Here is a 22162-nt window from a genome sequence, read left to right as displayed (position 1 = left end):
ATAATCCAATTTCTAAATTTGGAGATGTTATGATAATGGTAGATTGATGTCATTTGATCAATTAAAAATTAAGTATGATATTCCTCGTTACACGCTATTTTGTTATTTTAAATTAAGAGCCTACTTAAGAGAGAAATTAGGATCTGACATGATTTTTTAAAATCTTACAGATTTAGAACAGATTATTGTTGATGGAATGGCTAAAAAATTCATTTCAATAACATATATGTTGTAACAAGAAAAAGCACCTAAATTAGCTTTGTTTAATTCAAAAGAAAGATGGGAACAAGATTTAAACATAACAATAGATCAACAGGTTTGGCAAGATTTATGTAAAGAAGTTATTCCCAATAATATCAACGTAAGGTATAGATTACTCCATTATAATGTTTATATCAATTGTATATTACCTCAGAAATTGAATAGATGGAAAACAGACATGCTGACTATCCTTGAGTAGGCTATACTTCACCAAATGTTCAAAGAACCTATCCTTAAGAATCCTCTACAATAGGTTGCACAACAATGACTGAAGACTCACTGATCTATAATTCCCAAGATTTTCCCTATTACCTTTTTTTAAAACTACATTTGCCATTCTCCAACACTCCAGCACCTCCCCTACAGCCAAAGAGGATTCAAAGATCATAGCCTCTGCCTCAACTATATCTTCTCTCACTTCCCCTGTAGCCTGGGGTATAATCACATCCAGCCCTGAGGACTTCTCAATCTTGATGTTTTTAAGAAGATCCAACTCTTCCTCTTCCTTAATCACCACATTGTCCAGCACATAGCTCTGTTCTATTTTGACCTTACCCTGATCAAGGTCCTTTTCGCTTGTGAATATCGAAGCAAATAATTAATTTAGAACCTCCCCAACCTTCTCCGCACCCAGGAACATGTTGCCTCCTTTATCCTTTAGTGAGCCCACCTTAATTCTCATCATCCCTCTATTCCTCACATAGGCATAAGGGGTTCTCCTTAATCCTACATGCCAAGACTTTCTCATGGCTTCTTCGAGCTCTCCTAAGTCCTTTCTTAAATTCCTTCCTGGCTACCATATATTTTTCATGAACCTTTCTGGTTTCCTGCTTCCTTTTTATAACATATGCTTCCTTCTTCCTCTTGACTGATTGCCTCACCTGTTTGATCAGCCACAGTTCCCTTTTCCTACTATTTGTCCCAGTGGGTCAAATCTATCCTGAACCCAGCACAAGTCGTCCTTAACTTCCTCCACATTACTTCTGTGCTTTCACCGTTAAACATATGTTTCCAACGTACTCTCGCTAGTTCCTGCCTCATCCCTTCATAATTATCCCTTCCCCAGTTAATTACTTCCTCATCTTTATCCTTTTCCATAGCCATGCTGAAGCTAAAGGACTTATGGTCACTCTCACCTAAATGCTCCCCCACCGAGAGGTCCGCCACCTGACCAGGTTCATTACCTAGAACTAAATTCAGTATGGCCTCTCCTCTCATCGGCCAGACCACATACTGTGTCAGGAATCCTTCTTGAACACATCTGACAAATTAAGCCCCATCTATCCCTCTTGTAGTCAGGATATGCCAGTCAATATTAGGGAGGTTGAAATCACCCATAACTACAACCCTGTATCCCCTGCTCCATTCTAAAATCTGACTGCTTATCTGCTCCTCGGTGATCCAAGGGCTATTTGGGAACCTATAGATGACTCCCAGCATGGTGATAGCTCCCTTCCTATAATTTCCACCCACATCAACTCAGTGGACACTCCCTCTGCAGCATCCTCCCCTTCTATAGCTGTGATACTGACCCTGACCAGTAATGCTACTCCCCACCCTACCCCTTTTCTACCTTCTTTCCTACTCACATCCTATTCCCTGAAGTTTCTCTCTATTGCTATCTCTGCCTCCAGAATGATCCTGGATTCATCCAATTCCAGTTCCTTAACCGGTCTCCAAGAGCTACAGCTAGATGCACCTCTTGCACAACCACTACACTGGCCGCACTCCTACCAGCCTACCGCAGGGGGCAACCACTGTACTGCAGGTAAGCAACCTAGGAGCAGACCCCACCAGCCGGCTGTCAATCACCAGCCCGTATAAAGTCTCAAGCTGGCCCCTTTGGGACCAGTCAGACACGTGGTGCCAGGAGTGTACTGACACCTGGTATCTACAAGTTTAAGCTGATTAAAGCCTGTTGTACAGTCTGTGGACTTTGCATCAGATTATTGTCACAGCAGTACTCACACCTTATTGGAATTAAGCTCCTCAGCCTACAAAACTTTGTGAGGGAAAGCCTCCAAGTCCCACTTCTACCCACACTGGCTGCTCCACTTAAACTATCCTTTTTATTTGTCACTATGCCTTATCTTAACTACTCCTCCCACCAATCACCTTTCTGTTTAACCCTTAACTTCATTTTTAAAGGCACTCACCCCCAGCTGGCTCCCAATAATCCCATCTCTTTCGATTCCCACACTCCTCCTCTATCAGTAAGAATCTGAGCTTTTCAAATCTGGCCTCCAACTGCTTCTTTTGTTTGCAACTGCTTTAAGTTTGAAGTCTGGTTACTGTAGGCAAATTTCCACAAAACTAAATTCACAAAAATCTAAGTGGTTAATCAGGTTAAATAATTCAGGTTGAAGAAGAAATGTTGCTAATAATTATGAGTATTTTCAGTTTCTCTACTTTGAATTCAATTACATTTCTTTTTCAACTCCCCAAGTATAGGTTTAACTATTTGTTGAAAAGAACGCTATGAATCCCCTTCTAAGTTTGAGTTAACCTGGCGACCATTTATTCAATATTTTCATTTGTGGTGAGTTGATCTGGCTCTGTTTTCTTCTTATGATTATGTATGATAATTGGGCTGCTAGATGAGATCAGAGTGATCGGCGTGGTTTAGCTATATCGGTAGGTTTTTTTTTAAGTTTTTAATTCAGATTTGTTTTTTCTTCCTTTTTGGGTTTTTTTTCTCTCTTTTTTTAAATATTTTTATTAATTATATCATTTTTTTTAGAGATAGTTCATACTCTAAACTAATCTATATTTTTTTTATGATATATTTTTATTCTGCAATATTATTGTTTAATATCTCTGTATTAATTCATTATTTACTATGTATTTTTCATATCTCTTTGAACTGTATGTGTTTATAAATTATAATAATAATAAAAAGATTGGAAAAAGAAAAGAACAGAATCCTAGGAATGTAATCCTTCTGAACAAAGAAGAAATGAGACCCTCATTAAGTGGATGAATTTCTACAGGTGCTCACCTGCAACCTCTCCCCCCACCAAAAAAATTGCACAAGTGCTGGCTCTATTCCAATTCATGCAAACAAGCTACTTAATTCGTATCAGGTATTCCTAATACAGGTGGAATTAGAGCATTTTTATGTTTTAAATATTAGCATATCCTATATATTGCAGGAAGAACATTTTCAGAAAATGAACTGAAGCTTCAAAAACCATAAATTCTTATGTTGGAAATATTAATTGCTGGAAAGGATCATCAGTTGCACATAGTCTCTCTTCGTAAGGCATCAGAGATAAAATGCTGAGACCAGTATCATATGCTAATAGAATATAGCTGGAGTCAGGCAGGGTTTCCTGTTCTCTCTAGTCTTATTTGTATGCTTCATGGAGTCCTTTACTGAATCCATCAGCAAGGATGAGGGCAGAAGAAGAATGATATTTTCAGGCAGTGAAAGCACTCAGGACAAGGCCTTGCTTTACATGGACAACGTCATCATCTTCTGTTCCCGGGAAAGCAGCAACAATAACATAACATAACATAACAATTACAGCACGGAAACAGGCCATTAGGCCCTTCTAGTCCGCACCGAACCAAACACCCCTTTCTAATCCCACCTCCCTGCACAATGCCCATAACCCCCCATCTTCTTCTCATCCATATACCTGTCCAACCTTTTCTTAAATAATACAATTGACTCCGCCGCCACTATTTCTCCCGGAAGATCATTCCACACAGCTACCACTCTCTGAGTAAAGAAGTTCCCCCTCATGTTACCTCTAAACCTCTGCCCCTTAATTCTTAACTCATGTCCTCTTGTTTTAAACTTTCCTCCTCTTAACGGAAATAGTCTATCCACATCCATTCTGTCTATCCCTTTCATAATCTTAAATACTTCTATCAAATCCCCTCTCAACCTTCTACGCTCCAAAGAATAAAGACCCAATCTGTCCAATCTCTCCCCATACTCCAGATGCTTAAACCCAGGCAACATTCTGGTAAACCTTCTCTGCACTCTCTCCACTCTGTTTATATCCTTCCTATAATTAGGCGACCAGAACTGCACACAGAACTCCAAATTAGGCCGCACCAACGTCTTATACAATCTCAACATCACCTCCCAACTCCTATATTCCATGCAATGATTGATAAAGGCCAGCATACTAAAAGCCTTCTTCACCACCCTATTCACGTGAGTTTCTACCTTCAGGGAACGATGTACCGTTACTCCTAAATCTTTCTGCTCTTCTGTATTCCTCAATGCTCTCCCATTTACCACATATGTCCTATTCTGATTCTTCTTACCAAAATGAAGCACCTCACACTTATCAGCATTAAATTCCATCTGCCATTTTTCAGCCCACTTTTCTAAGCAGCCCAAATCCCTCTGCAATCCTTGAAAACCTTCTTCATTATCCACTATTCCACCTATCTTAGTATCGTTTGCATATTTACTAATCCAATTCACCACCCCATCATCTAGATCATTAATGTATATAACGAACAACAATGGGCCCAATACAGATCCTTGAGGCACACCACTGGTCACCGGCCTCCAACCTGACAGACAATTATCCACTACCACTTTCAGCCAATGTTCAATCCATTTGACTATCTCAAAATTTATACCTAAAGACTGCACCTTCCTAACTAACCTTCCATGTGGTACCTTATCGAAGGCCTTACTGAAGTCCATATAGACAACATCCACTGCGCTACCCTCATCCACCTCTTCAAAAAATTCAATCAGATTGGTCAAACATGACCTTCCTCCCACAAATCCATGTTGAGTGCTCCTGATCAGACCCTGTCTATCCAGATGTTTATAAGTACTATCTCTAAGAATTTTCTCCATTAATTTACCTACCACAGACGTCAAACTTACAGGCCGATAGTTGCCAGGCTTCCTCCTTGAACCCTTTTTAAATAACGGAACCACATGTGCAATGCGCCAATCCTCCGGCACTATCCCCATATCTAATGACATTTGAAAAATTACCGCCAGAGCCTCTGCTATTTCCTCCTTCACTTCTCTCAATGTCCTGGGGAAGATCCCGTCTGGTCCCGGAGACTTATCCACCTTTATATTCTTCAAAAGCCTTAAAACTACACCTTTTGTAATCTCTATATTCCCCATATTTACCCAATTTGCTTTTTTATCCCACATCTCCCAATATCCTTCTCCTTAGTGAATACCGAAGAAAAGAAACTGTTCAATATCTCCCCCATTTCTCTAGGTTCCACACACAGTTTTCCACTCTGATTTTCTAAGGGACCAATTTTGTCTCTAGCTTTCCTCTTACCATTAACATATTTGTAGAACTCTTTTGGATTAGTTTTCACCCTGCTTGCCATAGTTTTCTCGTACCTTCTTTTAGCTTTCCTAATTCCTCTCTTAAGATTCCTCTTACATTCAATGTATCTTTCAAACATCTCCTTAACTCCATGCTTCTTATATCTAATGTACGCCTCCCTTTATCTTCGAACCAAGTTTCCAATATTCCTTGAAAACCACGGCTCTCTCAAACCTTTTGCCCCTCCTTTTAACCTAACAGGAACATAAAGCTTTTGCACTCTCAAAATCTGATCTTTAAAAGACTTCCATCTCTCTACTACATCCTGCCCATAAAACAAATTGTCCCAATGCACACCCTGCAAGTCCTTTCGCATCTCCTCAAATCTAGCTTTTCCCCAATCAAAAACCTCAATCCTTGGCCCTGATTTCTCTCTTTCCATAATGACATTGAAGCTGATGGCATTATGATCACTGGACCCGAAGTGCTCGCCAACACTAACCTCCATCACTTGACCCATCCCATTTGCCAACAGTAGATCTAACACTGCTCCTTCTCTGGTCGGCACCTCTACATATTGTTGTAAAAAACTATCTTGCGCACATTTCACAAACTCTAACCCATCCATTCCTTTCACAGAATGTGTTTCCCAATCTATATGTGGAAAATTAAAATCTCCCATAATTACAACCCTGTGCTTATCACAAATATCTACTATCTCCCTACAGATTTGCTCCTCTAGGTCTTGGTCCCCTCCGGGTGGTCTATAATACACCCCTACAAGTGTAACCTCTCCTTTCCTACTCCTCAGTTCCACCCAAATAGCCTCCGTGGATGTGCCCTCTAATCTATCCTTCCTAGGCACCGCTGTAATATTTTCCCTGACAAGCAATGCAACCCCACCTCCTCTTGCCCCTCCGACTCTATCACACCTAAAACAACGAAACCCAGGGATATTCAGTTGCCAATCACATCCCTCCTGCAACCATGTCTCACTAATCGCTACCACATCATACTTCCAAGTATCAATCCACACCTTCAGCTCATCCACCTTTTTTACAATACTCCTGGCATTAAAATATATGAATTTCAGGGATTTCCCATTTTTTAATCCCTGTTTTCCCTCATCTTTAAGAACAACATTATTTACTTTTCCTGCCAATTGCCCTTCATCTTCTTCCAGAGCATTTCCCTTCTCTATCACCTGCCCATCCATATTCAAATACTTACTACAAACTTTCATTGTTTGCATTCTAACCTTCTCCTTACTGCTCTGTACTATTTTGTTCCCTCCCCCCAACCATTCTAGTTTAAAGGATCCTGAGTAGCCCTAGCAAATACCTCTGCCAGGATTCTGGTCCCCATAGATGCCATAGTGTTTGTGATGGTATGAATAGAAATGAATGTAACAATACACAGTGATGGAAATGTATGGATGCGAAACTAAGGGCGGGAAGAGATTTTGAATGGTTTTTATTTTGTAAATAATTTATCGTGAATAAAGTCTATTTTTGGAAAATAACACATGGTAATACATAACTGCACATAAAAGAAGCAATGCGTGCGTGATGGAAGATCAAAGCATGAGAATGTGAATAACTGTGATCTGCTGAGTCAAGCTTCTGCTACAAGGTCATAGAAGCTGCAAGAAGCACTAAAGGAAAACATGCATTTCCAGCTAATGTAAAAAAGTTTGTAAAGATTGACCAAATCCATCACTATCAGATTATGTGGTAGCAAAGTAGTATCTCCGGTTTTTAAGTTTTTTTAGAACAAGCATGAACATAAATTAAAAGGCAAGCCTGGTATCATCTGTTCAAACTATGTACTAGCTTAATAGTTTCTCAATACTAAATTCACAACAGTTCTGTTGTTGGTTCATGTATAACTAAATTAACACTACTCTGGAGAAACTATGTACCGTGTTTGGCAGATTTGTGGTCCATTTAATGAACAAATATAACTGTAGCTTAACTCTTATACAAGCTTTCATTGGAAAAGAAATAAAACCCAATCTTTTTTCTTTGCAAAGTATATTTTAAGGATAATGCATACACAATTTGACATACTAAAAGCATAAAAAGGGCCCAACATTCATCAAATTTAGAAATAAAATTCTAACTGCTGGTTGATCTTGTATTCACCCTTTATATGCTTTCACCCAAGGTCAAAATAACCTCTGTGATAGTGAAGACTGGTAATTTTCAATGCTTGAACAAACTTATTAATTGATAAATAATATTAAAAAATTGAAACGGGCAGTTCTTTTCCTTGCTTTTGAATTCAGTCAAATGCAACAGTCTAGAATACCAATTCTCCTGCAAGTTTAAGAATTTGCTCTAATTGGAAATGAAATTTTCTTTCCAGGAGACCATTAGGAGAGCGGGTGCAGGAAGTAGTTATGTTCACAGGCAGCATGTTCTTTTTTAATTGTTAAAGAAACTTATAAAGTATAATTTTAAATGTTTGTAAAAATAATGAATACAATGAGTACATTGATGCAAAAAACAAGTTACAAGCCAGCAGATTTAACATGGATAGTATGGAAGTCTGAGCCATTTCTAGTGGTAAATTTAGTAGAGAACAATGGTAGTGAGATTAGAAATAGGCAGATAATGCAGCTTTGCATGATGCAGGAGGAATGGCTTCAGGTTTCTGGTTCATTGGCCTCTCCTCCAGGGAAGGTGGGACATGTTCCGACTGAACGGTTTGCATCTGAACTGGGGGTGGAAGTGGGGGTGGGGAGGGATGGGGAGAAATAATATCCTTGCAGGAAGGTTTGCCAGTGCTTCTCTGTTGGGTTAAACTACATTGCACAGGGATGGGCAACAGAGTGCCGGAGTACATAGAGGAGTGGAGGAGGGAAAAGACGATGTGAAAATTGAATGCACTGTTGGAAGTCAATGGGTTGTACATGGTGAAAATTTTCTAAATTTTATCTATTTCAATAAAAAGATTATTGTAGGAAAAGTAGGCAAGCTTACAGCTTGGATTGGTACGTGGAATTATGACATTGTTGCCATTAGTTAATCTTGGTGGCAGGAGGGGCACGACTGGCAGCTAGATGTTCCAGGCTTCCGCTGCTTTAGACGTGATAGAATGGGGGGGGGGGGAATGAAAGCGGGAGGAGTGGCATTGCTCATCAGGAAAAATATCACAGCTGTGCTCAGATAGGACATACCAGAGGACTCATCTACTGAGGCTACATGGGTGGAGCTGAGGAATGGAAAGGTGTGATCACACTCACATGGTTGTATTATATTCAATGAAAATTGGAGGAGTAAATCTGTAGAGAGAAAGCAGACAGCTGCACATAACACAAGGATGTGATAGTAGAGATTTTAATTTTCCCCATATTGACTGGGACGCCCATACTGTAAAAGGACTGGATGGCTTGGAGTTTGTCAAATGTGTTCAGGAAAGTTTTCTAAATCAATATATAGACGCACCAACTAGAGAGGATGCAATACTGGATCTCCTTTAAGAGAACAAGACAGGAGAGGTGCAGAGTATGTGCAGGAACATTGGTGTCCAGTGATCATAATGCCATTAGTTTCTATTTAATTATGGAGAAGAATAGATCTAGGCCTTTGGTTGAGATTCTAAACTGGAGAAAGGCTCATTTTGAGAAAATGAGAAAGGATCTAGAATGTGTGGATTTGGTATAAGTTGTTTTCCAGCAAGGATGTGCAAATTAAGTTGAGGACCTTCAAAAGGTGAAATTTTGAGAGTACAGAGTTTGTAGGTTCCTGTCATGATTAAAGGCAAAGTTCACAGACAGAGGGAACCTTGGATTTTGAGGGATATTGGAGATCTGGTTCAAAAGAAGAGAGAGGTGTATAGCAGGTATAGGCAACATGGAGCAAATTATGTACTTGAGGTAGATTAAAAATTGCAAGGAAAACCTCAATAAAGAAATCAAGAGCAAAATTTATCCCCTTGAAGATCATAGTGGTTGGCTTTGTATGGAGCCAAAAGAGATGGGGGAGATCTTAAATGATTTTTTTTCCCTTCAGTATTCACTCAGGAAATGGGCATAAAGTCATGGGAAGTAAAGAAAGCAAGCAGTGAGGTCAAGGAACTTATACATTAAGAGGAGGAAGCAAATAAAGGCAGATAAATCCCAAGGGACTGGAAATATATTCCCTCAGACCTTGAGGGAGGCTAGTGTAGAAATTTCAGGGGCTCTGGCAGAAATATTTAAAATGTTCTAAGCGACAGGTGTGATGCCGGAGGATTGGAGGGCAGCTCACGTTGTTCCGTTGTTTAAAAAAGGCTCAAAAATTAACACTGGAATTATAGGTCCAAGATCCTGACATCAGTAGTAGGTAAATTATTGGAAGGAGTACTAAGAGATCAGATGTACTATCGTTTATATAGCCAACGTGGCTTTGTACGTGGTAAGTTGTAACATTCAATCTTACAGTTTTTCAAGGAGGTTATCAGGAATGTTGATGAAGAAAAGGATGTGGATGTTGTCTACATGGACTTTAGTAAGGACTTTGACAAGGTCCTAAATAGGAGGTTAGTCAGGAAGGTTCAGACGCTAGGTATTCATGATGAAGTAGTAAACTGGATTCTACAATGGCTGAATGGAAGAAGCCAGAGAATAGTGGTAGATGATTGTTTCTTAGACTGGAGTCCTGTGACTAGTGGTGTATCTCAGGGATCGGTATTGGGACCATTGTTATTTGCCATCTATATTAATGATCTGGATAATAATGTGGTAAATTGGATAAGCATGTTGGCAGATGACATTAAAATTGGAGGCATTGTGGACAGCAAAGAAGGTTTTCAAAGTTTGGAGAGGGATCTTGACCAGCTGAAAAAATGGGCTGAAAAATATCAGACAGAATTTATTGCAGACAAGTGTGAGGTGTTGCATTTTGGAAGGACAGACCAAGAAAGGACATCAATGGTGAAGTCGGGCACTGAGGGGTAGAACATCTTAACCCACAGAAGTTGCATAATTTACATTCTAATATACCCAAAATATGTTTTAGATGTGGGGAAGAAACAGGTACCTTTTTATATTCCACTCGGTTATGCTCTAAATCAGTGGTTCTCAATCTTTCTTTTTCCACTTGCAATAGTATTAAGTATTCCATATGCAATAGGTGCTCTGGACAGATATTCCAACAGCCCTCACAGAGGACGCATCAAACACGGCAATTGGCGGAGTATTGGAACAACTCGTGGATGGACACTTTAAGCCCTTGGCCTTCTTTAGTAGATATTTAAGGCCACCCAAGTTGAAACACAAGTGCTTTCGACAGAGAGCATTGCACTCTACCTGGCATCCAGCACTTCAGGTGCTTTCTGGAAGGGCTTTCACTAACCCCAAGCTCCTAACCTTTGTGTTCACCAGGGTATCAGTCCCTTGGTCAGCCTGGTAGCATTGGCACCTTTCGTATATATTGGAGTTTACGACAGTAATTCAGCACATCTTTAGTAAAGACAACATTGTGGCAGATGCTCTATCCAAGCCAACCATCCAAGCATTGGCACAAGGGATCAACTACTCGGAGCTAGCAGAGGCAGCTGCAGGATGAGTCCAGGTGAGCAGAAGGTCCTTTGTGATACGGCCACAGGCAATCCCTACCCCATCATCCTGGCAGCCTGGAGACAGCGTGTGTTCGACTCTGTACATGGCCTAGTACACCCCTCCATCCGAACCACAGTTCATATGGTATCCAGTCAGTTCATGTGGCATGGCCTCAAAGAGCAAGTTAGTGACTAGGCGAGGACATGCATTCAGTGTCAGACAGCCAAAGTCCAGAGGTTCACTAAAGCCCTCCTCACAGCAGTTCAAAAAGAGAAGGTGTTCACGATTGACCGATTAAAGCCGGAGCACATGGACTTGGAAAAGCCAGTCAAAGTGCAAGTACGCAAGTGTAGAGGAAAGCCGCCAAAACAGAAGAAAGTACAGACTTTGGGTTGTGGGGGGTGCGATCGCTGGTTCTGAGGGGGGGTTATTATATGGCAACCAACATGTTTGACGTTCAGGCGAATTTGCTCCGATTGTAACGCACACACAGTCAAAGCAGCTGTCGGTGCCGGGCATCTTCCCTTTCTCCTCAAGGAAAGGACCCGCACGTATGAAGCATGAATAGCTGCCAGTCAGGAACACAACTTCCAGTTCCCAATGGCAGGAACAGGAAGTGCCTTTAAAATGCTCAATGAGAAAACAATAAAGCAACGAGTTTTGGAATGAACCTGTCAACTGATGATCCCGTTATTTACTCCGATGCGCGAATGCTACACACCAATAAAAAAGAATCACCATATCTCTAACCAACTAAACCACTTTGTCCTTCAATAACTGTGCACATTTTTCAAGGAAACATATAATTACAAGGAATTAGTCCCGAAGTACCAGAGAAATGTCATATTTGCAGCATAAATAGATCTGAGTACCAAGGCTGAATGTTGCAGCCTTTTTTTTAAGCTATGGTCTGAGCAATGGCTTCCTTATTGTGAGTGCACAATCACATCCTAGTCATCCTGGTGTTGAAGAAATCAAACACTAGTTGTAAATTATTGCATTAAGATCAAGTGGAGTAAATTACCAACAGTTACATATGTTACACAACAGTTACACAATTTCATGGCTATCTACAAGTTTGCCAATGACACTACAGTTATGGGCAGAATCACAAACGGCAATGAGGAAGCGTACAGGAGGGAGATCGATCAGCTCTTTCAGTGGTGTCACAACAACAACTTTGCGCTCAACATTACCAAAACCAAGGAGATGATTGTGGACTTCAGGAGGGAGTCAGGGGAACACGACCCAGCCCCATCAAGGGCTCAGTGGTGGAGAAGGTCAAGAACTTCAAATTCCTGGGAGTCATCATCTCTGAGGGTCTGTCCTGGCGCCTCCACATTGATGCAATCATGAAGAAGGACCATCAGTGGCTATACTTTATGCTTGAGGAGATTCAGTCTGTCACCGAAGATGCTCGAAAACTTCTACATGTATATTGTGGAGAGTATTCTGGCTAGTTGCACCATTGTCATATATGGAGGCACCAAGGAAAAACTCCAGAGGGTTGCTAATTCAGCCTACGATATCACAGGCATCAGACTCCATTCCATTGAGGATGTCTACAAGAGGTGGTATCTTAAAAAAGTAGCCTCTATCCCTCCTCACTCTGCTACCATCGGGGAAAAGGTACAGGAGCCTAAAGTCGAGCACTCAGTGACACAAGGACAGCTTCTTCCCCGCTGCCCTCAGATTCCTGAATAATCAATGAACCAAAGACACGGCCTTACTTTTTGTACACTATTATTTTTATATTATTGTTGTTAGATGGTTCATAATATGAATGTTTCCACTGTGACGCTGCCACAAAACACCACATTTCATGACTTGTTCATGACAATAAATTGATTCTGATGTTACATTTTAAATTTTAGCCAAAAGAATTTTCCAAGTTAACATTTATAGGAACATCTATTGTATACTTACTTATCTTAACTATTGAAATAAAGTGAGACACTTTAGACAGAATCTGATGGCTAATTAGAACATTAAGCTTTATAAATATTAAGCAGAAAATATAACATCAAATTTATTCCATATAGCAGAAAATGATGAGTGTTAATCAAGACAATATATTTCCTTAGCATTCCCCTCCTTTACCTGCTTTAATACCAACCTGATGGCAACACACCTCATTCAAGAATAAGAACGCTATTGTAAGATTTATATTGAATAAAATTGGAAGCCTTACATTGCCAAGCCTGCTGACTGAAGCTGGAGTAACCATAATGATATATATGAAACGTAATGCTGTTTTTATTAGTTTGTAATTGTTCCTTTTTAATGCAATTTACGCATGCCTTTAGAGCAGTCGTTTTCAAGCTTTTTCTTTCCACTCATATACCACTTTAAGTATTCCTTATGCCATAAGTGCTCTGTGATTAGTAAGGGATTGCTTAATGTGGCATGTGAGCGGAAAGAAAAAAAGTTTGAAAACCACTGTTTTAATCGTCCCTAATTGACTTGTTATGTGCAGTTTCATAACTCCAAAGGAAATGGGACAATGACAAATTTCTCAAGAAAAATATTTCAGTAACAATTGGGTCTAGAGCAAGCTTTTTTACCCATTCACATACCACTTTAAGTAATCCCTCACGAATCACCGAGCACGTATGGCAATAGAGATTACTTAGGCTGATATGTGCATGGAAAGAAAAAGTTTGAAAACTGCTACTTTAGAGGGAGAGGACCATTCTTCTGGCCCATTAAGTCAATCTTAAACTCCCCCTCCCTTTAATTTCTCTAATCTATGGCTGAGTGTGGACTAAGTCCTTGCCCTTTCTGTTCATGTTATTTAGAAAAAGGGAAACTTATTTAGGGAAAGTGAGAGGTCAACAGTTAAGCAACAAAATGATTGGGATAACAAGAAGCAAAATACAAGGAATAGGAGAACAAGAGTAGGAGAGAGTGAAGTGTAAAGAGAAGGGAGCCAAAGGGAATTTAAATGGAGATTGAGAGGCAGAGTGTAAAAAGCAAGAGAACATTTTTGAAGATAACCAAAAAATGTTAAATAAAATTTACATCACCAGATATCAGCTTTCTAATTGGATAATGAGTATCAGCTAATTTGTGTTTATACAAATTATTGACTCGGAATTGGGGAATCATGGGATTACACTTGAAAATCAGAGATTAGTAGAGGGCTGAGAGTAGATTCACATCCATTTTAACAAAATGTTCTGGCTTGAAGCTATTCAGCTACTAGAAGATGTTGGTGTTGTATCCCATACATCAAGAAAAAAAAGTTGAGTGAAGATTTGGTAGAGGTATATAATATGATGCTAGGTTTAGAGAGGGTAATAGAGAAAAATTGTTTGCATTTGCAATGGGGAGTCCCCAGTGTATATATTTGGAAACTCAGCCTGCTCCTACTCTGTTATTTAACCCTTAATCAATGGAACAGTGGAGTATAGCAAGAAGATCACTGACAGGGCTAAGCAAACAAGATCAAGCCCTTTCTATGTAGGAGTCCTGAAATTGCTGAGGTTTGCCTGAAAATTCAGACAGTCTTCAACAATTGAGACTGTTTCTTAAGCTATTGTGTCTGTTGCCACTCTCTCTTGTGAGATGCAGTATTTCATCTGAGTCTAAAGAATTACTCTTTAAAACTGAACTATATCATTTAGCTGTTTGTTTCCCAGGAAGAATAAAAGGGAACTTGTGTTCAAATTACTTTTCATGATGTGCTCCATGGGCATCAAAAGGATTTAATTGCGATTAAGGGCTTTGTCTACTTTGATAAAATAGAAGACATGGTTTATGAGGAAGATATTTCAGAGGTGTCTATGAGTTAATATCTTGCCATTGGATCAATATGATAAAGATGGATAATCTGAAAGATTGTAATCGAGTCCTTACAGGAGATAGAATGGGAAGAAGTAGAGTAAAAATAACTTGGTGTAAGTGGATTTGTAATGGATGTGTGCAGCTGAGTATCCTCTGAGGTGGTGATAGAGAAATCCAGAAATGGAAAAGTCAGAAATGGATCATGTCAATATGAAAGCAGGATGGAATTCAGAGCAAAACTGATGAACTTTTGTGTGAGTAGAGGAAGAGCACCAATGTGGTCATTGATGTAGCAAGGGAAGAGGATTAAAATCGAAGGAGCTGTAATGCTGCTTCTTTCACACTTTCCCTTTCAGCTGCCCCAAGGGCTGGAATAATCTTCCCAAACTGAGGAATGATTTGCTTTCTTCTAAACTAATGTACTGTATTAATTGTTCACAATGTGGTCTCCTCTACACTGAAGGAAATAAACAAATTGGATAATCACTTTGCTCAATCTTTGGGTGTTACCAAGCTGCTTCCACTTTAATTCCTTATCACATTTCCTCTCTGATGAGTCGATGGCCTCTTGCACTCTTATGACAAAGCCCAAAGCAAACATGAAGAACAGCACTTGATCTGTTGATTGGGCACATTGCAGCCTTCCAGACTTGCTACCAATTTCTCCAAATTCAGGTAAATCACTTTCTTTATTTGAACCGGCTATTGTGGCTCGGTTGTTCACATTTTTGAATGTAGTCTGGCCTGTTAGGCACGTCCCTCAGCCTTTCTATGAGCACGTAACAGATAAAAATAAGCAGAATCTGATTCTAACTCCTGCATTAATTATTAATTCTCACCTGATCAAAGACGTTTCTTCAGTAACAGTTAAAGTGGGGCCAGATTGATCAGTACAAAGGAAACATCTCTGATCAAATGAATTAATGTAGCAGTTAGAATCAGATTCTGCTTATCTTCTAACATATCTTCTCATTTTCCTGGTTCTCATGAAACCTCTCTAGGTGTTTCCTAACCAAATTAAAAGATGTTTGTCTACCCCACCTGAATCTGGCTGAAAGAACAAAATATAGTAAACATTTGTCATGAATTCTTGCCTAGAAAGGAGCGAGGAGTGGAAATTGAATGGCAGGGTCAGGGGAAATGGTAATTAAATCAAATTAAGGAGATAAAAGGGAGGAAGGGTTTGAATTAATATGTAATGATGAAAAGGTAGTAGTTATAGTAATGCTATATGAGCCCACCTCACTGACAAAAGACAAAGGAGGAAAAACCCAACACCCAACCCCAACCAACCAATTTTCCCTTGCAACCGCTGCAACCGTGCCTGCCTGTCCCGCATCGGACTTGTCAGTCACCAACGAGCCTGCAGCAGATGTGGATATAACCCTCCATAAATCTTCATCTGTGAAGCCAAAGCAAAGAAAGAAAGAGAAGAAATGAAGGATGCACAGGTGAATGGGTAGTGGGAAATTTGGCATTCAATAAGGGGAGATATAAATTAAGTGGGAGATGGGAAGAGAAAGAGAGAGAAAAAGAACCATTGAACACTTTTCTAATGATCATCATCCCATCAGGAAAGAGGTACAGGTGCCACAAGACACGTATGTACCACCAGATTCAGGAAGAGTTGCTACCCCTCCACCATAAGACGCCTAAACAACACTCAATCAGAGACTCATTTACTTTTTTCATTATTTGTTATTGAATATTTTTTCTTTCTTTACAGTTTGTTTACATTTCTCTTTTACAAGTCCGATGCGGGACAGGCAGGCACGGTTGCAGCGGTTGCAAGGGAAAATTGGTTGGTTGGGGTTGATCAATGGGGGATCAGAGGTGGAGAGGATGAGCAAATGTAGGTTCTTGGGAGTCACTATCTCGGAAGATCTTTCCTGGAACCAACACACCAATGGCATCATGAAGAAAGCCTCTACTTTTTCAGGAGTTTGCGGTGGAGCTAGTGGAGCTGATCAAGTGAACCGGTACGGACTTGAAGGGCCGACATGGGCTGTTTCCGTGCTGTAAATGGTTATATGGTTATATGGTTATATACATATCTTTTTTCTTGAATACAGTTTATACATTCGATAGGTAGAAAGTCTGCCTGGCCTTCAGGAAAAAGAATCTTATGGTTGTATGTGATTGGATGTATGTACTCTGTCAATAAATTTGACTTTGACCTTGAACTTGAACAAATGCAGCTTGCATGCACAGGATGTTCTGGTCCCCAATGCACCATACTGCTCCATTCACCCAAATGGAAGTGAAAACACAAAGAATGACAAATGATTATATTATAGTAAAATGACTACAATAATTAAATACAATCCAAATTATATACATCAGAAAATAATATCACCTGTTAAAATCTGCCAAAATCCACTTATTTATAAGAAAGCTAATTTGCAACGTAAAATTAATCTTAAGACATGAGATGAATGATCGAGCTTTTCATTGTAATGCATTATTATTTCACTTGATGGGGCTAAAGTATAATCATTCTGGCCATGGTGTCAGAACTGTTCAGTTTTGTTTCCATATACGTTATCGGCACTAGCGGAATCCTCAAGGGGATAACAACCTTTGACCTTTTGAACATCATTTGGAGTTAAAATGCAAGACAACCCCTCTATTAAAGACAGTATGTTTATGAATGTTGTAATTATATAAGCAACACATCTGATCAAATATCACTTTTACAACCAATTTGTTAGATGAAATTGTTGTGCAGAACAAAAATACAAGAATTCCTTTACAGTTTTAACATGTATCTCACCTGTGGTGATGTATTTGTCATTCTTGGCAATGGCAGCAATTATATTAACAGCTCTTAATAATGTAGAGAGGCAGAAGCTCTTGCATATTTGTTGCACTATATAAAGTTATACTGTCATCTGATATTGCAACAAATTGACAGTCATTCAATAAAAGTATAAAACTGCAAATTCAAACAGAAACAAATGGATATATAAGAGTTTCTAATATTTAGAATTAATCATTAGGACTGCAAACTGAAAACATTTTTGTTGGAATCAAAAAGAAGCAGAAATTTAATGATTTTAAAGTTGTCTCTTTATTAGCAAACTATTTTATTTACAAATTCTAGAAATAGCAGTTCAGAAGAATTTGTGAAAAATCCAGATGCTAAAGGAAAAGACCCAAAAATAGAATAATTAGACTGATACAAGAGAGAAGGCATGAAATTGCTATTCAGTATTGGCATAAACCAATAACACAACCCCATACACTAAAACTTTTTCATTTCTTGTGAGGAAATCAACTAAATGTGAGTAACTGATTTCGTTCAACTCATTTGTCATTTTTGCCATTTGTTATTTTTGCCATTTTTACCCTTTGGAATCTTAATATGAAAGTTGTACAGTAAATGCTGGAAAAGCACAGTAAACTGTCAGTTCTGAAAGCAAAACATGTAGGGTGGCATGGTTGGTGTAGTGGTAAGTGCAATGCATTTACAATGTCAGCATCAGGACCTGAGTCTGAACTCTCTGCCATCAGTAAGGAGTTTGTGCGTACATATTCCCCATGTCTGCATGGGTTTTCCATCTCCGATATCCTCCCACAATTCGAAACAAACCGGGAGTGGAGGTTAATTGGGTGTAAATTGGGCAGCATGGACTCGTGGCCTGTAATGGCCTGTTACCATGCTGTATGTCTAAATTTTTTTTTTAAATTAAGATCCTTGGTGCAAAGTTCCACTAAAATTGTGACAATTCTGTTAAACTGGCTTTTCCCTCCTTTGTTTTTGGGGTCTAATGTCCAAAATGTGTATCTGTGTTCCAGACACTACAATTCTATCTGGTGTAATATTACATCTATTGAGAGCATTTGAAATATTATTTCAAAATATTATATAAAATTCAGACCAGACCCCAGAGATTGCTGAGAGCTCATGTTGCTGTCTGGTTGGAACAGATTGCTGGTAGATGGGAGAGATTATTCTATGAATTGAGTAATTAATCAGGCCAGCTCTGCCTCCATTGGCCTGGGGTTATATATCTTGACATTGACCTGTGCATAATAGTCTCCTCTTCCTCATGTCTTCTGCCTGCAATCCCATCCCATTCTGCCGTCTCTTAGCCTACAGATGGGGAAGACTTGTGTATTTCCCACTCACCACCCTTTACACAAGAACCTTCATGTTCATTTACTTACAATTGATGCATCTTGACAAAATTCAGCTTTTGCACAAGTTCCCAGCAACTACAATTTGCCTGTCCCGAATGAGAAACAAATTTGCTTTAGTCATTCATAATTTTTTTATTGATGAATTCAGCCAAAAAGCCATTACCCTTGATTCTGCCTTCAGGCAGCAATCATAAAAACCAGCAGGTAGAATAAATATAAAATGTTTGCTCCAAACCAAAAAAAAATGGACGCTTATCATGTTTAAATTCTCCGTAAAAGATTATACACAATGTTGTTAATCTTTCTCAAGCCATCATGACCTCTGACACGCAGTCATTATATCCAGGGTTTTTGTTACTCTATGCTTTTAACAAAATGGTTTGTTGTATAAAAGCTTCTACATTCAGACTCTTGGTCTCTTGGGCTCCAAATAGCAATATTGTACATGTGAAAACAATGGGCATTAAGAAAGTTTTTTTTTAATATAAATAACTAATGGATTGTATTAATCTTTTTCTTTGGCTTGGCTTCGCGGACGAAGATTTATGGAGGGGGTAAAAAGTCCACGTCAGCTGCAGGCTCGTTTGTGGCTGACCAGTCCGATGCGGGACAGGCAGACACGATTGCAGCGGTTGCAAGGGAAAATTGGTTGGTTGGGGTTGGGTGTTGGGTTTTTCCTCCTTTGCCTTTTGTCAGTGAGGTGGGCTCTGCGGTCTTCTTCAAAGGAGGCTGCTGCCCGCCAAACTGTGAGGCGCCAAGATGCACGGTTTGAGGCGTTATCAGCCCACTGGCGGTGGTCAATGTGGCAGGCACCAAGAGATTTCTTTAGGCAGTCCTTGTACCTTTTCTTTGGTGCACCTCTGTCACGGTGGCCAGTGGAGAGCTCGCCATATAACATGATCTTGGGAAGGCGATGGTCCTCCATTCTGGAGACGTGACCCATCCAGCGCAGCTGGATCTTCAGCAGCGTGGACTCGATGCTGTCGACCTCTGCCATCTCGAGTACCTCGACGTTTGGGGTGTGAGCGCTCCAATGGATGTTGAGGATGGAGCGGAGACAACGCTGGTGGAAGCGTTCTAGGAGCCGTAGGTGGTGCCGGTAGAGGACCCATGATTCGGAGCCGAACAGGAGTGTGGGTATGACAACGGCTCTGTATACGCTTATCTTTGTGAGGTTTTTCAGTTGGTTGTTTTTCCAGACTCTTTTGTGTAGTCTTCCAAAGGCGCTATTTGCCTTGGCGAGTCTGTTGTCTATCTCATTGTCGATCCTTGCATCTGATGTAATGGTGCAGCCGAGATAGGTAAACTGGTTGACCGTTTTGAGTTTTGTGTGCCCGATGGAGATGTGGGGGGGCTGGTAGTCATGGTGGGGAGCTGGCTGATGGAGGACCTCAGTTTTCTTCAGGCTGACTTCCAGGCCAAACATTTTGGCAGTTTCCGCAAAGCAGGACGTCAAGCGCTGAAGAGCTGGCTCTGAATGGGCAACTAAAGCGGCATCATCTGCAAAGAGTAGTTCACGGACAAGTTTCTCTTGTGTCTTGGTGTGAGCTTGCAGGCGCCTCAGATTGAAGAGACTGCCATCCGTGCGGTACCGGATGTAAACAGCGTCTTCATTGTTGGGGTCTTTCATGGCTTGGTTCAGCATCATGCTGAAGAAGATTGAAAAGAGGGTTGGTGCGAGAACACAGCCTTGCTTCACGCCATTGTTAATGGAGAAGGGTTCAGAGAGCTCATTGCTGTATCTGACCCGACCTTGTTGGTTTTCGTGCAGTTGGATAATCATGTTGAGGAACTTTGGGGGACATCCGATGCGCTCTAGTATTTGCCAAAGCCCTTTCCTGCTCACGGTGTCGAAGGCTTTGGTGAGGTCAACAAAGGTGATGTAGAGTCCTTTGTTTTGTTCTCTACACTTTTCTTGGAGCTGTCTGAGGGCAAAGACCATGTCAGTGGCTCCTCTGTTAGCGCGAAAGCCGCACTGTGATTCTGGGAGAATATTCTCAGCGACACTAGGTATTATTCTATTTAGTAGAATCCTAGCGAAGATTTTGCCTGCAATGGAGAGATTGTATTAATAATCCCTTTAAATATCATTGTCCTTCTTTAGTTCTTTAACTTTGTAGCAAAAAATACAACATAAAAGCATTTTCCATAATATTTTTCAAGCTCAATATTGTTCACATATGTGAAATTTCAATATTGATATGCATGAAATTGATGGAGGTCCATAGTCAAGCTTGATGGAGCTAAATGCTTGGTAAGACATATGGTATATTGACCTTAATTGCAAGAGAATTTGACTATAAGATCAAGGAGGACTTTATCTAATGTAATCACTCAGTAAAACCTCCAATCAGGTCCTGTCTATGTCAGTAGTGCCTACATGGACCATGATCATTAGATTATTTCCCTCCAACTCAGAAAGCATGTCCTTAATAATGGCACTGGACAGGCAAAGGAGCCTCTGGGACTAATTATGCCATTATGTTCCTGCAGGTTTAACATGTTCACATCGTACATGAAATGGCTATTCTCACTCAAACCTCATATCTTTTGGGCAAGGATAAATATTGAAATTGCCGCAGAGTTACTTTGTAGACTGCTCTACCTGCTGCTTTTGCTGTCTCTGGTCAAAGTTCAGAGACCATCAAGGGTAATCTATCTCAGGGTTGCAATCGCTTCCTGGAGCACAGTGCCCAGGTGGATCACAGTGTCTGAAGCTCAGATTCAGTTCATCAACTCCAAGCCTATGTTCCTCAAGGAGAAAGCATTTGCTGCATTTACGGTAATCTGGAACTAAATTAGAGTCTTGTCAGTTCCCACATGCTACCACACATCATCTGTCTTGCTATCTATACTCTTATCAAATAAATTGCTTTGGATTTAAATGTGTACTCATGCCCTCACCCTCATGCCTTCCCTCTTAAACCTCTCAATTAATAAGAGACTTGGAAGAAACTATTTATCTGTTATCCTGGGATGTTGCAATATGGAATAGACAACCAGGAACAGGCAATGACTGAGCCTGTCTCTCTCATCACTCCAAGGGTGCCTCGCTCATTCTCCTGCTCTCTGTACATTTTTGGCTTCTCAATCTCTTTATAGTCATGATGTAAGTAAGTATTGCAACATAACATATCATCCATTATGCAATTAATGA

At 40.1% G+C, this 22162-nt stretch overlaps 2 long non-coding RNA genes across 3 annotated transcripts in view; one reads left to right on the top strand and one right to left on the bottom strand.

Moving 5' to 3' along the window:
* The window catches only part of LOC138752716 (uncharacterized), a 57778-nt gene that overhangs the window by 14201 nt on the left and 21415 nt on the right, over positions 1–22162 (top strand). Inside the window, exon 1 of one of the 2 annotated variants that reach the window (XR_011350868.1) lies at positions 16635–16841. The exons of the other annotated variant lie outside the window; for it this stretch is intronic. This is a non-coding gene — a long non-coding RNA (uncharacterized lncRNA). Of the gene's footprint in view, positions 1–16634; positions 16842–22162 lie in introns of those variants that run through there. 2 annotated transcript variants of the gene reach the window in all.
* LOC138752717 (uncharacterized) overlaps positions 20769–22162 on the bottom strand; it is a 41272-nt gene continuing 39878 nt past the window's right edge. Inside the window, exon 4 of the long non-coding RNA XR_011350870.1 lies at positions 20769–21054. This is a non-coding gene — a long non-coding RNA (uncharacterized lncRNA). The remainder of the gene's footprint in view (positions 21055–22162) is intronic.

The sequence above is a fragment of the Narcine bancroftii genome, chromosome 2 (assembly GCF_036971445.1).
Source record: "Narcine bancroftii isolate sNarBan1 chromosome 2, sNarBan1.hap1, whole genome shotgun sequence".
Lineage (NCBI taxonomy): Eukaryota > Metazoa > Chordata > Chondrichthyes > Torpediniformes > Narcinidae > Narcine > Narcine bancroftii.
This window is presented reverse-complemented; position numbering and strand designations above follow the sequence as displayed.